The following is a 23826-nucleotide window of genomic DNA, read 5'->3' on the forward strand; positions in this document are numbered from 1 at the left end:
TAATGCAATCGTTTATGTCTGGTGAACCAATTTACCCAGCCAAAGAAGAGGTAAATGTGATATCGAATACGTTTCAAACACTTTGTAATGAAAGTAGTATTCTATAGAATGAAGTTATTAGGATTTGCTCATTATATGTTACATTCATCTATTGAAGATAATATACAGGAAACAACTGGCTGAGTCATATGCAAAGACATCGTACAGAAAACAGTTTATTTGTCACAGAATGGCGTGAGTGAATAACAAGATGGGTGTTCCTACTAAATCTATCCACCACAAATCGTTAGTAGTTGTGAAAGGAATAAATGGTAACTCAAGCCTTGTTGTATATTCACGTAATGTCACCGTTTGCTTATGTCACTCCTCGGACAATAAGCATGCGATGTAAGTTCAAAGTGGACATGTAATCAGAGCTGGTCGTAACTTAGTACACTGACATTAGTCCCTGTTCTGTCTATCAAACAGTATTTCTGTATGATCTGTAGCACTAACGACTCTGGTGCCAAAGTGGACATGTAATCAGAGCTGGTCGTAACTTAGTACACTGACATTAGTCCCTGTTCTGTCTATCAAACAGTATTTCTGTATGATCTGTAGCACTAACGACTCTGGTGCCAAAGTGGACATGTAATCAGAGCTGGTCGTAACTTAGTACACTGACATTAGTCCCTGTTCTGTCTATCAAACAGTATTTCTGTATGATCTGTAGCACTAACGACTCTGGTGCCAAAGTGGACATGTAATCAGAGCTGGTCGTAACTTAGTACACTGACATTAGTCCCTGTTCTGTCTATCAAACAGTATTTCTGTATGATCTGTAGCACTAACGACTCTGGTGCCAAAGTGGACATGTAATCAGAGCTGGTCGTAACTTAGTACACTGACATTAGTCCCTGTTCTGTCTATCAAACAGTATTTCTGTATGATCTGTAGCACTAACGACTCTGGTGCCAAAGTGGACATGTATCAGAGCGGTGTAACTTAGTACATCATTACCTGTAAAGTTCTGGTCGTACTTAGTACACTGACATTAGTCCTGCTGTTCTGTCTATCAAACAGTATTTCTGTATGATCTGTAGCACTAACGACTCTGGTGCCAAAGTGGACATGTAATCAGAGCTGGTCGTAACTTAGTACACTGACATTAGTCCCTGTTCTGTCTATCAAACAGTATTTCTGTATGATCTGTAGCACTAACGACTCTGGTGCCAAAGTGGACATGTAATCAGAGCTGGTCGTAACTTAGTACACTAACATTAGTCCCTGTTCTGTCTATCAAACAGTATTTCTGTATGATCTGTAGCACTAACGACTCTGGTGCCAAAGTGGACATGTAATCAGAGCTGGTCGTAACTTAGTACACTGACATTAGTCCCCTGTCTATCAAACAGTATTTCTGTATGATCTGTAGCACTAACGACTCTGGTGCCAAAGTGGACATGTAATCAGAGCTGGTCGTAACTTAGTACACTGACATTAGTCCCTGTCTATCAAACAGTATTTCTGTATGATCTGTAGCACTAACGACTCTGGTGCCAAAGTGGACATGTAATCAGAGCTGGTCGTAACTTAGTACACTGACATTAGTCCCTGTTCTGTCTATCAAACAGTATTTCTGTATGATCTGTAGCACTAACGACTCTGGTGCCAAAGTGGACATGTAATCAGAGCTGGTCGTAACTTAGTACACTGACATTAGTCCCTGTTCTGTCTATCAAACAGTATTTCTGTATGATCTGTAGCACTAACGACTCTGGTGCCAAAGTGGACATGTAATCAGAGCTGGTCGTAACTTAGTACACTGACATTAGTCCCTGTTCTGTCTATCAAACAGTATTTCTGTATGATCTGTAGCACTAACGACTCTGGTGCCAAAGTGGACATGTAATCAGAGCTGGTCGTAACTTAGTACACTGACATTAGTCCCTGTCTATCAAACAGTATTTCTGTATGATCTGTAGCACTAACGACTCTGGTGCCAAAGTGGACATGTAATCAGAGCTGGTCGTAACTTAGTACACTGACATTAGTCCCTGTTCTGTCTATCAAACAGTATTTCTGTATGATCTGTAGCACTAACGACTCTGGTGCCAAAGTGGACATGTAATCGAGCTGGTCGTAACTTAGTACACTGACATTAGTCCCTGTTCTGTCTATCAAACAGTATTTCTGTATGATCTGTAGCACTAACGACTCTGGTGCCAAAGTGGACATGTAATCAGAGCTGGTCGTAACTTAGTACACTGACATTAGTCCCTGTCTATCAAACAGTATTTCTGTATGATCTGTAGCACTACAAAGTGACATGTAATCAGAGTGTCGTAACTTAGTACACTGACATTGTCCCTGTTCTGTCTATCAAACAGTATTTCTGTATGATCTGTAGCACTAACGACTCTGGTGCCAAATTAAGTGCAAACATTCGATTCGAATCGCAGACTAGTTTTTGTTTAATATACATTTTGTAGATTTCGTAGTCTTTTTCTATAATCACACTCAATTACCACAGGACAATTCAACACTGGGGTTAATATTCAAGTCTTCAAGGGGTGATCAACGTAGAACCTTGGAGCAGTGTTCGTCAATATTGACATACCGATTGTATTATCCACACACTCATACATGGTCTGTAAAAAACAAAAAGACAAGATAATTTATCCCGATGTAAAATTTGACAAGAATCTTATTTTTAAAAGCTGGTCTCCAGTTGTCCATTGCCAATGACCCGGAAACCGCCACCTAGTGTTGAATTACACTAGCTCCTTCTAGTGTCTACCACAGACCTCTATCAGGGCCCTTAATCTGCCTATCATCAGTTCAAGGGCTAACAATGATGATTGATTGTTTTTGAAACAATGATGAATATATAATCCTAACTTGATACTTGTTCTATTTTACACTAGGTTTGTAAACTATACGTATTGATGGAAAGACATTATTATTGAAGTTAAAATGCGTGAAAATTTTACACTGCTTCTGATAAAAGATATCGAGGCATCCTATAGAGGTTATAAATATGATTTCTGATTGTCAAAACAGATTTTAGAATTCGGAGTCAAATGACAATGAGGTGTAATTATCAAACCGTAATTGCTTTGTGTGTTTACTTGGTTTTGACGGGATGGGTAAATCGGTAGGTATTGTACGCGATCAGCCAGAAGGTGGCTCACTGTTTTAATGGTAATACATCACTTTATATATACATTAAAAATAATTATAATACTCAATAACGTTACCCTACGTGTTAAGATTTGATATATCCTTTGTTTAACGTGGAATATGAAACTGTGTCAAATTTGTGTACATGGTTGATATACAGAACGTTTGTCGACCTGTGGGATATTATACTTTATAGGTGTAACGGAAGACAATGTTAAAGTGGCATGTGGGACTGGGCGGTCGACTGGTTTATTCATGTTTCTTCACACATTGTTAACAGTTACGGTCAATTAGAACGTATTATAGTTTTCATAGTGTCGGAAAGATTAAAAATATCCACTAGTATAAAGAGGAACACTAAAAGTTACAAAGAATCTTGCAATCCTGGTCAAACTTTATTATTACATTTTTAAATGTAAAATTGTTTTAGTTCTATTTTATACTGATTAGGGAGCACACATGTTTGTTTTTTTATATTTTTTTCTCTCTTTTTCCAATGTGATGGTCAGGTTACTAATGTAGAATCAAAAGAAAATAAAATCAAACTAAAAGGAGTAGATATGATAGGACCAGTATTTGGCCTTAATTTTTCAGGCCGATAAAAATTAACTCTGATCCCCATCAATTTCATATCAATAAATACTCTCATACTTGCCATTCATCAAAACATAATTTTTATAACCATGTACACGATGTGTCCCACCTATGACGTCATCAAATTGATGATTTTCCTCTTCTCGCCAAATTTTGCTAGAAATTCATCATCTTTAGGTTAGAAAAGGCTTGAAATGGATTTGGCCGCCACCTTGGAACAACTTTACATTTTGCATGGATATGTGTAAATACACGATACACAACGTGTGAAAATCTCTTTCTGCTCCACGAAGGCGGCCACATTCATTTTTAAAAGAAAACCACTCAAAAAGTATGATTTTTCAATGATTTTTGTGAAAAATGGCGGGAAACTGCATGTTGATGACGTCATAGTGAACATAATTGGCACATGCAGGTTATTTTCGAGATGTAATGCGTTAGCAAATATATTCAGCTGTTATAAGGCAAAATATGTTGTTCTTTACTGGAGAATTAATTTTGAGGCCATATTCGGGTCTTAACGTACCTTCTCCTTTATTTTAGGAAACTGTTATCGAAAAGATTATATCGAAATGAACAAATTTTACCGTTCACATGAACTATGTAATGTGAATAACAGTTACAATTTAACTGTCTATAGAAACAACCCAATGGACAAAGACATACGATCTTTAAAGTCGGGTGGTCTTTATTCACAGGTCAAATTGTATTGAAATTGACGGTTTGGGGTCCTTTTTAAGCAGGTGGTCGCTTAGACAGGTGTGTCAGTATGACGTAGGTGTTTAACAGAGAATCACCATTTACAACATTTTCGCGGTAGGCACACGTTCATGTCACTACCTAGTAAAATTCTACTCCCTATAATACTATACTGTTTATCTAATTATGCACCGATTGCAACACACAGATAAGAGGGGTGTCCGAATGATCTGATCCGTATCACTCGGGCGTTATATAATTACACAATGAACATCAAACTTTTAAGCATCGATAAGCAGAAACATTCTCCACGCCTTAAGTCGCCATGGCCACGACTGCATTCATTATGCGCTTGCATAGGTACTCATGCGCAAGTTCTCACAAAAACAGGGGTAGATAGTAGATGACTTATGTGATATTGAGGCTATTTAGTTTTTTTCGAGATTTCCATCGAATTTTAACTGACCTTATTCAATGTTAAGTGGATTGTCGTCACAGAAACAATAGCCTTTCTTTCAAAATAATTATCTGGGAATCTAGAGCTAATCAGATTTTCTCACAGTTAAATCTAAACACTTGTCTTTTTAGCACTACAATCAGTAAACATTTTGAATCTGAATTGTTTAAGAAGTCTTTGATGATAGTTTTACATACCTTAATGAGATCAGTAATAAATGCCTAAGATTTGGTTATACATTGTCTTGATATCGAGTATTTGTAAATGCTGACGTAGGTTATTTGAAGTTTAGCCTTGACAAAGCTAACACAATTCAAATATGTACGCAACAGTTGTATGGTTTAATAAGTCTTTTAATGTGCTGAATGTGTGAATATTTCTATTGTACATTCGTGTCTTATTTGTCCATGCCCTTTGTGGACGTTTTCGATCAATTATTTTTGGGCTCATTCCCAGTGAGGAAGGCTCTTTGGACGAGAAACACCACATTCGATGAAATTAATTTCAAAATATACTTAACGCTCAGAATTCATGAAGTGGAATGACTGGTTTGTCTGTTGTTAGTATTCCACTAACAAGTGTGGTGTGCTTGTTTGTTTTGTGTCCCTGAGAGCATGTTTTACTACAGTCTCCCAAAATACGCGTACATTGGAGACTATCTTTATTGAGCCTGGCTGTTAATATGACATTAAGCAAGTTTACCAAAGACCTATAGTGTGAAACTTTATTTTGGTGAATTTTACAAATGCTTAAAATTTAAATGAACATTTAATTCATCAAGATATCCCAAACCCCAGCCTCAACTTTGAAATCCATACAAACTTACTTTGAAATACATATGTTTTCGTCAATGTGTATTCAGGAATAGGGCTATGATATAAACCATCAAACTTGTTAATGAACATGTATGTTTGAATGAAGTCTTAATGTCAGAATTCAGTTAACCATAAACACGGTGTACTTACTAAGGAATTAAATCTATAACAAAGCTTCCATCGCTGTGAAGACAAGCTCAAATATTGTACCTTGCAGTGAAATTTTAATTGACAAATTTCAAAACATCATAGAAATAATGACCATTGTATTTTCAAAGGATTAAAATTGAAAAGTATAGTTTTTTATTGCATCTTAGGCAAAACAGCGGTATTGTTACGGTCGGTATAGTGAGGTGGTTAGATTGGAAAGTTCTACTAGAATATTACCTTATCTATCTCACAAAAGTCCAACAAATGTTGTGTCATAGATGTGTACGGAATGATGTCATCTTTTTCCGCCATTGTCCTCGGCTTTTAACCTAAACACATGAAAAGTAATTATCTTCAACAGATATACGCTGATGACTGAAAAACAAGTGTTTATTTGTTTAAAAAGAAACTGCTGAACAATTTCGTGCTCCACTTTCTTCTCTGAATCGACCACCCCGTAGAATTAATGGATTAGCGGCTGTGTAGCAGTATTTTGCAATAAATCATCAATATTCATTCCTGTCTGTTCTTACTTGTAAGTCACACCTCAATAAAACAGATATACAGTAGTATTTCGATTTTATATTAATATTTATTTATTGGAATGTTTAGCTGGTAGAACCTTGTAAGTGTTTGTACTCAGCCAACGGTGACGGGATCACACAACGCGTTCTTGTGTTTCTGACGCGAACTGCACTCCCGTATCGCAGACATGATCTCACCGTAGTGCTAATGGTGTCAAACCGGGACCTTTTCTCCCCTAAAACGAAATCACTTAAGAGGATGGGTCTTGTTTTCGGCAATAATATAACAAGTTTCTAATGCACCGGGTAGCACATATTATATTCAGTTAACACCCGTGCGGTGTCGGCTTGATGGCAAGTTTTGTTCGCGGTGTCATATTTTATGTTGATAGACTCTGTGACATTTAATTTGTGTAAGTAGTTTTATTTGTGATATAAGTGAAAATGTGGGTGCGAAATTGTGGGTTGACCTTGACTCGCGTGTGCACAATTAAAAACGAAAATAGTTACAGTTTTGTGATTATGCACCTGGACTGATTTCCAAAATACATTTTTGCTACTGATTTATTGTAATGTTCCATAAAAAGGACTCACAAAATCGTATTACCTTCAAGAAAACAATTTCCCCACAATACAGTTATTTTTCACCTTAATGACGTTCGTGAAAGCTACGCATCGCTACTAATTAGCAAAAACATGTCAAACCGACATAGAAAGACCCGTAAACTTTATCAAATAATTTCTAAATTGTTATCAATTAAAGCATGTAAGTATAGTCCCCTAAAATTACAAAAGTATGATTTTCATAAAATAATGAATGCATTTAGCTTAATATTATAAGATCGTGAAGGTTAAAAAATACGATTGGAATATACAAAAATGAAGAAATTTGATAATCATATAAAACTCTGTGGTAATTGTGAAAAAGTTCACGAACACTAATTAAGTTATGAAGAATATAAACACTTAATTAATATATAGTTTATTAAAGAACAAAATACAAAACAAGGATATAGCTTAATAATTTCATTTATCAAAAGTTGAACATGAAAACCTGTTATGATACAAGTAGTATACAGCATGGGGGACCCGGTAACAAACTGGTTTGTTTCGTACATATTGAGATAGTTTTATACCTAATTCCTATTATAAGGATTTGTCTCGGTTTTGATATAGGTCATTGTGTCAGTGAAGGGAAATAGGTAATGACCTTTATAACGTAAGGTCAATATGTCTGTGATGTGGTATAAGGAGATAATGAGGTGGATCATTGTGTCTATGATGTGGTTCAGGTAAACATACAGGTAAATCGGTCGGGTTATGTCGGGTATTTGTGATGTGTTGGCAGGGTAGATAAAATGGGCGTGGCCGAGCTAATTGATGGACAAGCATGTCTAGGTAGATAGGCGGAAGTTAGTCAAGATTTGTCTGGATAAGACTGGGAGACTGAATTCTAAAGCCCGCAACCGAATCACTGGTTATATTGTATAATAGTCAATTTAGAGAAGGTGAATTTATGAAAGTATAAACTAACTCGTCTCCCATAGTTTCCCGCTAAATTTACAGAATCAGATACAATTACATTTTGTTGTACCGCGATATCGTGAAAACATCACTCCGCCTAAATGACCGACTGTGCGGTATTTCTTACTGGCGATGAATACTGTGATTCTTCTCTGGCCTTTCCTATATGGTTGTTAAATTTCTCACAATGGTAGAAGCCCTCGCAATAAAGGAATAAAACGTACTTCTGATTGAAAAAAATCAAATTGATATCGTAACGTGAACAAAAATTGTTCAAATGTGAAATTGATGTAGAGAAAAAAAAATAAGCTTTACTGATAACCATTTAAGCATTGTGGTTAATGATATTAGCAACACGGCTAATAACAAATAAAAAAAAATAAGAATCTAATAACATTGTGTTTGGGACTTTTCCCAGACATACACAATACAACAGAATTCAATTATTTTTGTTTTGCGGTAGAATTTTGTCGGCATTCTTGGAAATATCTGGTTACTGTGATGAGTAATTCTACCTATATCAGTCTGTCCAGCCTATATGGTGCCGGCATAGACGATTCAAATGTAGTTTATTCCAACATATTGTTTACACGTTGTAAATGATGTTCTAGTCACAATACCAAATATGACAAATTGATATCCAATCGCAATCGGAACAGGATAATATCTAAGTCTCTTCATTTTTTATCAGACAATCTCCGCTAATTAAGGGGTACTTCGACCGTTCATGATCCATTTAGAAGGTGATGAGTCATATGAGAAAAACGTTGTCTTGTCACTTAATTAGTGGTTTTAAGTTATGTAATGATTGTTTAGAAGGTTTCCTGAAAAATGTGCAACAAAATAAACGGTTTCTTTCCGCTAAACTTAACATTTCATTAAATAAAAAGGTGTCCATATTTAATTCGCAGGTATTCGTTTGATGTTTTGAAATCTGTCTTGATACACCATTTGGCTAGTATCGCTTTTCGAAGAAGAACGTAACAATTAGATTTACACCATTTTTGTCACGGTATTTTCAAATCCTAAACTTCTTATCAGACCGTAATATGAATAATAATCTGAACAGTTTATTTGTTAATTTATTTTCAGTTATTATAGTTTAAATGGTGTGATAGTAGTTAAGGGTAATTTTGTTTGAGTCGATTATGTTTGAAATAAATGGTTATTATGATCTATTATAATGGAAACACACCTGTAACTAAATTAGGAATTAATATCTTACAATGAATTATAGTTTACTGTTGTAAAAGACGACTATATGATAACATAAATATCAAATTTCACATTTGCGTCAATGAACACATTTGCGGCTGTCTGATTAACACATCAAAACCATATCTTTTACAAACAACTTATGGGTTTGGTCTTACAAACCTAAATTATAACCATTATAATGAGTTATGACAGTTCTTCCTGATATTTGTCGGAAAGTAGTGATATTTATGGATTGAGCTGTGACTGTACCTGTCGTATGTCTTCAGTGACCAAAGATGTATTAATCAAGTGTAAGAGCTATGCTTCTAATTAGGGATATTCTTCACTCTTACGTTATAAGAAATACAATTCGATACAAAGCATTGTTCGGAATATAAGGCTTCGTGTGGATTCTGATTTAGTCAAGATAACCGTTAATGTTACTTTTTACAATTTAGATATAAAGTAGTGCAAATTTCATAATTTTATTTGAAGCAAATATTTTGTGAATAATCAATTTTGGTGAAATATGTCAATTATGTTTCAATAACACAGTTTTAAAGTGCTTTCTTATTAACGAATACATATAATTAAAGTAAGTGTTTTTTGTGACAATGGGTACACTAGTCTCGGATCTAGTCTAGGTAATCCAACCCCTGGCTGGAGATTGTTTGCTCCTGGTAAAGCTATAAATCACTCGGCGATACCATTAAATCTTTAAAATAGGTAATACAGGTATGTTGAAAATGAAATTTTATCAATTCATTTTTTTAAATGATTCATTTAATATATAGCATTTATCAATATAATAACTTAAGTCTACAAACGTAATATGTAAAACTGTATTTGTGGGCGATTAAAGCAAGTTGTTTGCATCATTGCGGAAACAAAATATTTCTATCCTTTAAAGTAAATGGTGACCAACTTCCGGTTTACTGATAAGACAATTTATCGTTTACAAACTGGTGTCCATTACCTAAACTGGAGCTATAAATCACAGTGGCCGTGAACTCTCAGCAGGGTGACAGTATAGCAGGGAGTGGGGCTTTACAAAGCGCCCTCATCAATTAGAGATAGTTCCGTTATTTCTTCCTATTGAAGAATACCTATTAACTCCCGAACTCCCATTGCTAATTATATTGTCTGGGAATAATCATGTAATTATATTTTTAATTTACAAAAAAAAAAAACATCTATCCTTAACTGATCGAAGTTTAAAACAAGTGGTCAATGTTTTAATTGCTAGTAATTCCCGCGGTGTCTCCGACAATCCTTTCTATAGTGAATATCTTTTATGGGTTTTTTTTATTTATTGCCAATTCAACATTTCGGATGAGTGATAGCTGATCTTGACCTTTCAATACTAGTTCATTTAGATCAGTAAGGAATTAAAGTACAGTCGAACTTGGTGAGCAGTGTATGTCACAGTTTCACTTTACAGCGTAAATATAACCACAATATCAAAACGTTACCACGATTTAAATAATTCAATACTTGTATGTATGTGGTCAGGATAGATGATACATTTATATATACATTCTTCTTGATCAGCTTGTCATACTGAGCAATGTTTCTTTCAGAAAAACGCAAAATAATGTATACTGCATATCGACGGACAAAGTGAAAGATTACAATAATGAACACTAGTTTTATGATTCGTTATTACACCCCAATCTCATCCCAATATAATCGTATATATTTTGAACATTATAAATATTATAGGAATACATCAATATCATACTTATTTTCTTTCATTTTATTTTATAAAATCAATTATATATCCTACTACCCTTGACTTTGAAAGAATATTCTGATGCTTGATGATGCTCCTGCATTCATCTGTCGATTCATCATACAAGAATGTCATATATTTTAAAGGTACAAAAATTAAGATTGACAACCAGACCTTTATGCGCTATTAAGTCATTTTAATTATAGCATGCTGTTGCTAATCACAAAAACAATCATTACAAACAATGCATACCATAACTCAAATGTTCAATTTACAAGTTACTTTGAAGTTTAGTTTCACACATTATGACTGCAATTTGAAGATGATTCGGTTATAAATCATATTAGATGACATGTTATCGTTTCTGTGGGCATTTATAGAGAAAATGTTTTTAGATATTTATTTGACAGATGATCACAACATCCACCATAAGGGATTGCATTAAAGCATTCAAAACATGAAAGGGCATGTGAAGATGACACTTTATCAATGATGTTTTAAAACTCTCCAAAAATGAAGTACATTAATGTCGTTAGTTTTAATGGTCTGTAGAGTTTCCTTAACATAAACCTGTTTTTTGCACTTTTATTTTGGCCATGACATAGCTTCTTTGCAGTCACATTATCACGGTGTCCGTTTCTCCGACCACGCCTAAGCGACAACGAATCTAAATGGTGTTTATTATCAATTTTCTAATTATCTCCTTATGTTATGATAAAATAACACAAAACAACCAGTATCTTGTACGAAAAACGTCTGAATATTACGATAATCATAATTCTATTATCAACACTATAACAACTCCACTTCTCATATCACAGACATAATACTGGAAAGCGGCAATTATCCAGGCATTCTTTACATTATAACAAGGCTTACATTTCGTCATACTCATTAAAATTGCCAACTGATATGCTTTACTCGACTACCGTATCACACATTTCAAAATAGTTTGATTGAAAATAACTTTTCCATTTTGTTTTCGAGTCAAATAGTATTTAAATGTAGCATTGTACATGTTTACTGATTACACTTATCTTTATCATGTTCTTTTACTAACAACATGTATACTGCACACGTTCCAGGTCGAAAATCTGACACTGTGAAAGAAACAATAGGTTTCGTTTTTGTAAAAACACCATACTATTTTTGTCAAATTGTTATGTTTTAACTAAAACGAAAGCATGGATTCCCTCTTAAAGAGATCAAATTTAAATATAAGTATTTCCAAATCTGACTCAGCAGAATTAAAATTCCAACATGACCGTATACTTCAAATTTTCGAAATTCAGACCAAATTATATGAGAATTACATTTCGTGATGTTTTATTATTATCAGCGATATAACACCAATCCAAAACAAGAATTGCCTGATCGATGTGCTAGAAAAGTAATCCGGCAGGATTTAAACTATGCTGAGACCAAGTGTCGTTCCGCTTTTTAGATCAACATTCAACATTACATTGTGACCTTAAGGTATGAAGGATTTAGATGTCTTATCGACGTGAAGGGTTCCGAATCTGGTCAGTATCGCCTAATAGCACGTTTCTATGAGTATATCGTATTAGCATGACTGTAGTGGAATCATATTAAATCGTATACATACCAAGTTTAATAGCTGTTAATAGAGGCGATTGAAAGTAAACACTGGAATGTTGTGAGGATCACAACTTTTCTGACATAAATATACTACGTCCTTAATAAGATCCCTCGAGTTTAAGCGAGTTTAGGGTGTTGATTGCACCGAAATTTGGGAAAGGCTTCAACGTAAAATACGCTAAAATAAACGTAATGATAAAAATTCTTACACTATACCTTTGTGGATAGGGTATAGATTTCCATGACAAAAAGAGCTGTAGAGATTGTTTTGGTAACTGAACATACACTTTCTTTAGTTAATTCCCTTAAAAGCACTTCTAAATTTCATCACCCGTCTGCTCTAAGGGTCATGACCTTTAATTTAACATCAATTTCCGCGTTCGTTTCTACCTATGTTAATTCAAATGTAAGAAGAATCTTTTGACACGATAACTATTTGACCTTGTCTAAATGAACACAATACGTCACTGACCGACTGACCACTGGTCACTTTATCTTATCTCTCTGATTTCTTCACGAGATAGTACATAATGTAGTTAGAAATCCACCCATTACAAATAAAATCAAAATAATAATATCAGACATCAGATTTAATCGTGTTCACACAATCAACATCGTTTACGTACTTCTCAGGTAATTTTTGCGTCATTATCGTTAAAGGTCCGGCAAGTTCGGACCTTCTATGACCAATCGATACCTATTAGTACCCTTTAGCGTGTTGACGATAAACAAACTCTTTGTAGGTAACTTACTTACATTGTATACAATTTCACATATAACTGTCCTTTGTTATGCCTATTTGATAAACCCTTTGATATACATCCGGTATTTTCAAATAGTTCTGTCCAAGAACAACAATGCCTTGAATAATCTGCTATATATTGGTCAATTTCATTTTTCTAATGAATTACTTCTTCGATTTTGAAATTCGATTGAAGGTATGTATTTTATATGTTTAACATTGTCCATTTGGTTTATTTTGAAGACCTTCGTATGTCGATATAGCCGGAGGGTGGTTTTTTAATCGCCGTATTTCTTTATCAATAACCAGAAGTAAATGTAAGAGAAGGCATTCATATTGTCAATATTTTGAAAACAAATTATACGATTTTCGTTGTATGCTTACAATTATAATGCGGTTTTGAATGGTTTTAGTTTTGTATATCGACACTTTTAAATTCGATTACGTGTTGCATATAAGGCTAGAAAGCGTCTCTAGTCACCTGGTGGGCGCCATTCTGCAGAGAATTAGTGTAAAGCTATCACGGAAATATTCCAACTGTCTTTTGAAGAACACTTACTATTATGGATCGCGCTAGTCATGCTGATATTGTGTATTCTGGAAGTATTTTTCAGATAACACAATCTTAAATAATGTTCATGACTTGAAATATGTCTCTTGGGCAGTTTTCATCGTGAAAAGACACATTTAAACGATTTATTCTACCGACTTTTCGTCAAAATGGATATCGATGTATTTGAACCTGTTTTGTCGGAGCTTCTATCTCTAAAGTTATTCCAAAGAGACCGAAAAGTTGAAGGTAAGTTGATTTAAAGCATTGCTAATGAAGGACGCTGCAGACGGTAAATATATCTAAGTCGATTTGATAATTTGTCTATGAGTTCTATCTTCGCAAGTGTTTTCATTTTCATAAATGTAAGCATTTTTGTTTAGAAAATCATGCCAAAGAGTAGTAGTCATATGACTTTGTAAAATAATTCAGTGCGAAAATAACAAATTTGGCCCAATATCCTCTAAAATAATAACTTTTGTCAACACAGAAGCTCAACATTAACGTTTTGCAGTAAAGAATTACTAAAAGGTGCAATCAAAATCAAAGAACAGGCCATGTGTCTTGAAAAAAAATTACTGAAATGTAGATTTATGTCAAAATTAGTAACTTAGTAACTGAAGTAGCAGAGGAAAATTATTTGAATTTTGATTTTAATGTATTTTCGAGAATTTGGTAGCAGAATCGTTTCACTATAATGTATAGCTAGCCAATTACGTATATTGATTAAATTACTTTTATTTTTTGTAACCGTTGCATTTTCAAGATACATTCAACTAATTGAATTTCAAAACTTACTTTCAAGACAGGAAATGATCATTTATGATACACTGTATGCAAGCAAAATGGAATTATTACTGCAATAAAAACATCCGATATGTTTGATAATGTTATTCATCCATCACTTTAAACGGTGTATTTATCCGAATGTATTTGTGTTAATCTATGGGTAGAATGGTTCCATGTTGTACAAGCCAGCATATATACTGTGTAACTTGGCACCATTAGTGTTTGAATACGTAAATCTTTATCTCGTAATAAATCAATCATTTGTAAGCTATCATTCAATTCAAATTTCAAATCCTGTCACTCCGCTCACACGAACATAGTAATACTAAGACAAATAGGCTGATTGCTGATGTATCCTAACGCATGTTTAATCTTACTGATATAAATCAATATATACGGATACATGCTACCATGCATGATATGTATGTTTATTTATCCGAAATGTGTGCTTTATGATGTCGGGTGGTAAATTACTGCCAATGACGTCATAGCTCTCAACCCTCTTGACGGTCTCTTTGAACATATCTGAAAGCTTAATGTTTATCAAAACTACTAATTAGATTACATTGAACGTATTAAAACGTGATTCGGTTTTAAATGATAATATTATGATAAACCAATATCCCCGTACTGTCTCCGGCAACTCATGTAGACAACGTCAAAAATTGTTTTAATTAAGACATATTCTGAAAATATTTGTTGATGTTTTTGTATAGTATCTCAAGTCAGTTTGTCAAAACGTGGTTTGCATACTTGGTTAACTGAGTAATAGTTTATTTTCCTCAAAATAATCAGAAAGTCACATTAGTTAGTTAAATTTGAAAAAAATAAGAATATTTTCATAGTTTTGAAGCCGACGTGGTGAAAATATCCATACGCGAAAACATCTCAAACTTTACCGTATATTTTTGCAGCAAGTCCGTACGGTATCAATTTATCTCTGCACGTGACAATTATAAAGGAAAAATCAGGTTTACGAAATGGCACCAGTACTAGTACTCTCAGTCAGTGATACTGAATAATGACGCTTCTTTCTCGTTATTGTAATATTCTCAGATTCTTGACTTGCCAAGTAATTGCCAAAGTGCATTGCAAACTAGATTTGAGACTGATTCTGGAGATATTTATTGACAAAAACTTTCAATCATTCTTTAACAAGGTCTAGAGTACATGGTTATCTGCGTTACCGCCAGAGCGGAAATCTCGACTTATCTCGCGTTATCTCGTGCAAAATGGAGTTCAAGTTGGTAAGTAGGGTTTCGAGAACAGTGTATTCGGGTACTTAAAATAGGAGATACTCTCAAGGGCTGATAAGCATGGGACTTGCACGTCAGTAAAGTGTTTGTGGCAATATCAGTGTTGAGAGTTACATCAAGGCGATTCGACTTGCATTGTACTGTACTTCTACGGGATCATCGGAAGATCATTACAAAGATGCTACAGCTATACAAATACATGTGTCAATGCAACACAGAAAAGCTTCTGTCTCTTTAAATCTTCTTGACAATGATTGAGTGTGATAAAATACGTCATTCAAATGATTTTGATGCATGAACCTATGACAATATATAATGATACTAAATACAGATTAATTTATACAGTTTGTTTTGACCGGATTTCCGCGGTAATTCTATAGACTAAAATAGTTCATCTCCGAGTCCCAATACAATACTCTTTTCCGTATACATCATCGATATGTCTTTGTCCTAATCAGTATTATCTATCAGTCATATGATTGTCTTTTGGATTTTACACTTAATTCATTATTAGTGTAGTTGAAACTTTCTTTTATTGCGACCCTTACATTTATTATATATGAAAATGAACCGAACCTCATTCTAGAGAAAAAAAATCTGACCTCTGAACGTTTTCAACATGGATACTGAAGATTACGTCCTGACAACTTACATAATCAATAATTAGTACGAAGGACAGGTACTGATGAAATACATACTTTGTTTGACGTTACAGGGGAAATATTTACATTGTTAATCGATTTCAATTCCTGTGTGGCCATCCACTTAACTGTATATCAGGTTGTTCAAATTTACAGGATAGAAATCCGACTCAGCGTTTAAAGTGTTTTATAAACAAGAAACATTTTAAATGGCTTCTCCCTAAATCATTCAATGATCGGAGTTTCATTTGATAAAAAGTGAAAATGTTTCTTTTCAATTTGCTTTATATTTTCAAGTGAGCGTTTACATCCCTTAGCGACTGTTAAGTGCACCCCCTGTGTAGTTGTAGTTCGTAAGATGACAATGATTTCTATTAAGAATGTTTGCATATAAATCTAATTAGTGTTTCTAATGTGCGGTGTATATACCAGATGTGTTGCTCTTTGAAACAGATACCAATCTCAAGCACTGATCTGTGCTTAATGAACCTTGGAGATTATGTAGATTTCAATATTTGATATGTCGGATTTAGACTCGTTTTGTCTGATACAATACAAATAGAAAACTATAAGCGAACGTAACGTGATAATTGAATATTTGCTTTCGCTTTTTAAATCTAAAACAAGTATCGTGACGATTAACCCTTGAAATCTTGTCCAAATGTCGGTAAGTTCGCCTGCAGGCTATATATAGTAGACAGAAACGAATCGGGGTGACATTAACCCGGCAACTGAGGATAAGATTTGAAAACGAGTTGTTCTTTAATACGACAAATAGATTAACATTGTTTGTTTATCAATTATTCAAGATAGAATAACACAAACGACCTATCATTGTTGAGATTAGTACTAATACGATAAAAGTGAACTATAACACGAATTTGTTTAGAATTTCTTACCCCAGTCACCATAAGTCCCCGACCTTCTTATCTCCCCACTTTCTCCGTGGTGATTGTGGCCCGCCATAAGTGTTCTGATGAACCATTTATCATTGAAAACTGTCTTCTTTTTCTGAAGAGTTTGACGCAAACGTGTTCGAAACTGCCCGGATGTTGGGACCTTTTTGGCAGTTGTTAAACACACTGTGAAAGGCCTCCAACACCAAATTTGGGAACGGTTCCATATCTCCGATTTTTGTGTGTATTTCTGGAGAAAGGCAGTTGTGATAAACAATTCGGTAAGTACAATATAAATATCAATTTACATACCAAGGTCATATATGTTTGTCCACTAAATATGTGTCTAAAAATGGATCTATCGGATACGACACTATCCATGGGACACAGGACCAAACAAATTGGTCAGTGAGTCCACTGTTTGTTGAAGCACATTTTGATTGATTTTATTTTTTGCAATTTAACTGTTTAGTTTTTCATCATTTTGGCTCTGATTTTCGCATTTGTGCTAGATTTCTAATTGTTACATTTATCTAATTGTCACGCTTACGGTATTGATGTATTTCTAGCTTAGCGACTTCATCATAATTCATAGTAAGGCGAAGTGCTATTGTAGTTAACTATGCGTTGTTTCTTTTTACCTCAGTTGGTTTTTCAGTTCTAATTGCAGTTAAAATACTGCTTAGCGCTCTACAGAAAGGTGAAGTAGGATTCCGAGTTTCCCCCATCGTCGTAATGATGTAACCAACATGATTTGCTTACATGTCTTTTACAGCATGCTTCAAGGAGACAACACTTTAAAATTGACAAGAGTTACAATATTACACATAGAAAGCCCGATTGTACTGCAGTCTCCCAAAACTCATGCAAACTTCACAGACATATATTTAGGAGATATAGAATCAACCAACCATCCAACAATTGAATATCAATATGATGTCTTGATCAAAATTAGTAACACACGCATGGTTGTAGTGTATGAATACAATTTAATAGTCGTAAGCATTTGTATGAAATAATTTAAAGTTTCGGCAAATAATTTAAGAAAAAATCACATCGCAATATAGCTTTTATATTTAACAGTAATAACATTGAACCTGGATATTACACTTTACCGATAGAGTAAAAAATAAATGGTCATTTACACCGACATCACCATTTGTCCTAAAAGGACCGGTGGCCGAGTAGTTAAGATGTCTCGACATGTTACCACAAGTCCTCCATCACTAGGTCGTACGTTCGGATCCCATATTGGGCAGTTGCCAGGTCCTGACCCTTGGTTGGGGACTTTTCTCCAAGTACTCTGGCTTTCCTCCACCAACACATCGAACACTTCCTTTTTAAGTGGATCTGACTGCCAATAGGAGGACAAGCAAATCATACTGAATACTACTGAATCTGACTTGGATATGACAATGACGATGCGGTTTTGTTGACATGAATTTGTAAATAGCAAACGTCAGGGGAGACCCTAATATAACCATAACCCTTCTGTTTGTTTATATATTGGAAGGTGTTTGCACAAAGTGGGTAGCTTATAGAAGTAAACAGGTAATGACCTGGTATGGATATGATATACCCTCACCTGGTATCATAGACTTTGAGATGAAACGCCGTGATTACGCAATACGACTTTGATGAGATTAGAATTACTGTGGAGGAGATTAAGTCACAGCTCAGACTCGGATTATCCTAGAAACATAACATTCTCCGCCGAGGTCCTATTTAATGCCGTATAAAATACAACACAGCACAAGTAAAGATGCACTTCTCACCTAAACATAGTTTAAAGTTTATCTTGTCGGCATGCTGTCATGTTTAAAGGGCCACTATACTTACCGAAACGGTTTTTGATTTTTAAAATGGGAATATAAAACGAGATCGATAATTTTGAAGAGTCACAAAACCTTAATATTTATTCTACACTTATCATTACCTTCTGAACCATTTGATTAAAATAAATGAAATGTCAATTTTCATATCGCGGGTCGTCTTATGTTTCCCGCCGTCGTCTAATGATCGCGCGTTAGTTGACTGCGCCGAACTGCAAAATAGCGAAATGAATCTCCACTTTTATCATACATTACGCAGTAAATATTGCATTTGTGTGATTTAACATCATCTTATGGCATCGATATATATATCCATATGTTATTATTTTTAAGAAACTTGTATTTTTTCGGAAAGGTAGTGGGTCTTTAAATAGTTTATACAATGTATATCAGGACCAAATGGTGTTCAACCATTGCTTCCCCAAAAGTATATGAGTATTGTTCCACGTGGCATTTGCTTACAACTCACCATATCGAATTCATTACCTAGTTTATTTCATAATTGGCACAGCAGCTATTTCCTAGGTATATTGTTTTGTTTAGTATAAAATAAATGTATAACATATTGTTGATTGGGTATTGCATAACATTTCGTCAAAGCGTTTCCTTTAATCGTTATAACTTATATATTATTGGGTTTTGTTTAACTTTGTTTCAGTTGACGTAATGTTGCTATGTCATATTTACATATTTACAAATAATTAGCAAATTTCTATCATACTAAATATATTTATAAATATAGCTTTATTAAGCATAAAAACGAAACATCACTGCTTAATTATGAAATAGGCTCAAGATCGTTATCAACGTCAATGATTAGGCGTGTATATAATAAATATTGTGATGAAAGGACAGCATGCATTCCACTGCTGATAGAGTTTATATTTACACACAAAAGCATGTTTAGGCTAATTCTCTACTAGTCATCATGACGACACATATCTTAGAAGTAAAGATAAATAATAATATAGTTAGTGAATAATTGGGGATATCTTTATCGCAACGCCAAAACTACAATTAAAGTCTGATAAACTTGATTTAGCCTTTTTATCCCTTGTGTAAATAGAAATACCACAACAGTTTGATTAAATTGGCTTGGGCATTGTCGAAGATTACTTATAGATTTTTAATATTGGACCAATTACCGTAACTAGTATTGTGGTATTTTTGTTTTTATGCATAGGCAGTCCCTCCTGTAGTGTTGTGTGGTAGAGCAACGTCTACTATCTATATATGGAGAACCTTGGACCGCCTTTCTGAACGCCACTGCGATCAATTAGCAATCTAATATCATACGAATCAAACAGCCTGGTTCATTGAAAAATTTCTGAATGAAGGGATGACAAATATAAATGGCGATAATATCATACACTTGTATTCATTCCCTAAAACGTCATGAATATCAATTTTGTCAGGTACTGTATTGCCCAATGAAGCCGGGCGATGATATAAGGCGATATGAAACCCTACCCATTCAAACGATTAACACTATCAATGAAATATATACGCAAACGTTTAACCCAGAACCGATATCGAATAAGATAATTCGAGAAAGAAATATATAGGTCCAGATTGATATCTCTTATAACCTGACAAGGGCTCGCTGGGGGCTTCGACGGGTAACAAATTGTGTCCTCGGCATTGAATACTTCCACCTCAAAACGTGAAAAAAAAGAAATTAAACAAATGCATTTTCACTATGTTAACGGTTGTTAAATGACGGATGAGTTGACAAATTCTTGATTTAAACTATTTACATATCTATATACATATAATGTTTTTATGCTCTAGATCATGTGTGTTGGTTTCTTTATAAAATAGTTCACCAAGTTTACCAAACTTTGGTTTTGGTGACGTGTGATGAACTTGAAACGACCGAATCATATGATGTTGACAATCGCGACATGTGACGATCGCGGGTTCTCTCGAAATGTTGCTATCAAATGGCTATCGTACGGGAGACAATGGGTCTTATGGAGGTCCGGACCACGTGTGATTGGGTACCCGTGGTGTTAAAATGTAGGTCTAATGGTCGTACTGTTGGTTCCGTATTGGAGATCCGTACCGTTATCACTATCAATGAATACTAAAGAATTGGTAATTTAGTTCGAATTAGCAGCTGTTCAAACTACTTCTGATGGCTTAACATGGTTTAAAATATCAAAACCGAATGCTATGATAGTGATATTGTTTATAACCTCAATCTTTTTTATGTTAAGATTATGTTTTTAATTTCACTTCTTCCTGTGCCTGTTAGTGCCTGTTAGTTATTATATTTCTTCCCTTTTCGATCTCAATGCTTCTCTTTTCTTCTTCTTGTTCATCATCATCATCATCATTATCATCATCATCATCATCGTCATCATCATCATTCAACAACAACAAAAGTAGCAGGAGCATCTCCTCCTTCACATCTTCTTTTTTACTTTTATGTCTTTCTGCAGCATTAACATCTTCTTCGTCTTCTTTTCCTCCTCCTCCTCCTCTTCCTCCTCCTCCTCCTCCTCCTCGCCCTCCTCCTCATTCTTCTTCTTTACCACGATGTCTTTTGCACTGTGTCAATAAACAAAATAAGTCCCGAGAATCCTTGGTAGGTGTCCATGTTAGGTGTTAATGACCTCTATTTCTTCGCCTTGTTAAACACTCCTAAATAGAGTAGACAAACGACTGTTTTGTGTCCATACCAGGGGGTGCCATCAAGACAAGCATATCAATCTGTGGTTATTTATTAATTATCGCCACCACCATGTTGACAATCACACTTCTGATAAGTCCCACGAAGGTACGTGTGCATTGATGTCACGTCCCCGGCTTTGTTGCCCATTAAAATGGATCAACGACTTCTAATGGCCGACTAAATCCCACATCCGGATATTCTCTATATTAAGAATCTGTTAGGAACCCCATGGATTCCTATCGTGTAACTTACATAATAAATGCGTTAGTGACGTCAAATCATTTCAAGACCAAAGTGTTTTAATATGTATACCGGTTATAGCGTCAAATCAAGCAATGAGAGCGGTCGATAATTTATTTGATATGGACTCGTCCATAGTACACTTGAGTGATATCAACAAAGACTTAGAAACATGTCGCCTTTACATGTTTTTATTACATACAATAAAAAGATTAACGTTATGCTTTTCTCTATAGCTTTTCCTGCTTAGCCATGTCTGATGATATCCTCCGTCACGCATTCTACTTTTCGCAACTATTCCATGTTTAGTTGATGTCTGGTTTTCATTTGACAACACAGTATTTCTCAGATTTTCCCAAACATCCTGAATATTTGCAGTTCCGGTTTTCTTCAATTTGATCACTATTTACGAGAAAAAAAACTTAAAATCTTGCGCCTCTTCTTCCACTTACATAACGTACAGATTTGTGATGTATTAAGGAGTGCGTAAATACATAATACTTTCTTGATAAAAATTATATTTTCATCTTCTCAAATTGTTGTGCGAGTCATTTCCTTGTATTGTCTAGAAAGGAGTTAGTGCTCATTAGCTGTATATCAAATTCCACCACTGAAATTGTCTACATCTTGGGGTTTGATTCTGGTGTCGTTTTATCTCAAATTATTTACTGTCTGGTGTTATAAGTTACGAAAAATCTCTTAATATGATCGGTTTTTTGTTTTATTTTGTTTTGTTTCATTTTTAATCGTTTTTATTTAATTTGATTCAATGCAAAAAATCATCGGCTTTCCTTTTATCTCGACGGGGAGTAGTGCACATATTTAAATTGCCTGAAAGACTTATCAGACACGATCAAAAATAAGATCATGATGAAAAAACACCTGTCGACCCAACTCCGTCAAGAATGCGGAGCTCAAATTCTTTTCTTGTTTGTATCCTTTAAAATTTGCTACTGTAGAGACTTCTTCGCAACCACTAAAGCCACTTTATAGTCATAAAACAATATATACAAATCGATTTAGGATGTAAAGCTTATACGATAAGATTGCGCGTGATAAAATAGTTCCTTGTTTTAGAATATTTACACATATTTGCATAATTTGAAACCGTAAATACGGCAGTTGAGGTCACAAATAAACGAATTGCCGGAGGGATTGTGTAGTCGACCACAGATAAGGCTTTAATCAAAGAAAACAACAACATGTGTTTTAGCTCAGCACGTGTTGTGTAATTGGTGATCGGTATCAACAGTCTGGGGGCTCTAGGCTAACACGAAACAGTTCTGAAAATTAACTACGTATTATCGTTGGCTGGGATTCATTTTTTATTTGGCGCAAAAAGTGCTTTAATCTTTCACACCTGGGGATACAAGAGTGATTATAAATACATAGGGATCATTAACTGTTTATTACACAATTTTACATAAGGGATTATAATTACCAAATACATTATGCTGTTAATATTACATTAATATTAAATACTAATCCAGTCTGATTCATCAATATGAAATAATACTGTTCAATATTTAAATTGTTTATTTCAGATGAAGTTAACATCGTACTTTAGTTGCATTGCGCATGTTGCACAAAAAGCCTTATGATCGACCTTTCTTTTCTAAGTTAATGATATGTAAAAAAATATCTAAGAAATCAGTCTTCTTACATGTGATCAATGTTGATTTTATTAGTTTTTATCAATACTGTTTGAGCCGAATCCGATCTTTGTCAATACCAGAAGCCCCCTGCTACC

This window comes from Argopecten irradians, chromosome 7 (genome assembly GCF_041381155.1).
Source record: "Argopecten irradians isolate NY chromosome 7, Ai_NY, whole genome shotgun sequence".
NCBI classification, from domain to species: domain Eukaryota; kingdom Metazoa; phylum Mollusca; class Bivalvia; order Pectinida; family Pectinidae; genus Argopecten; species Argopecten irradians.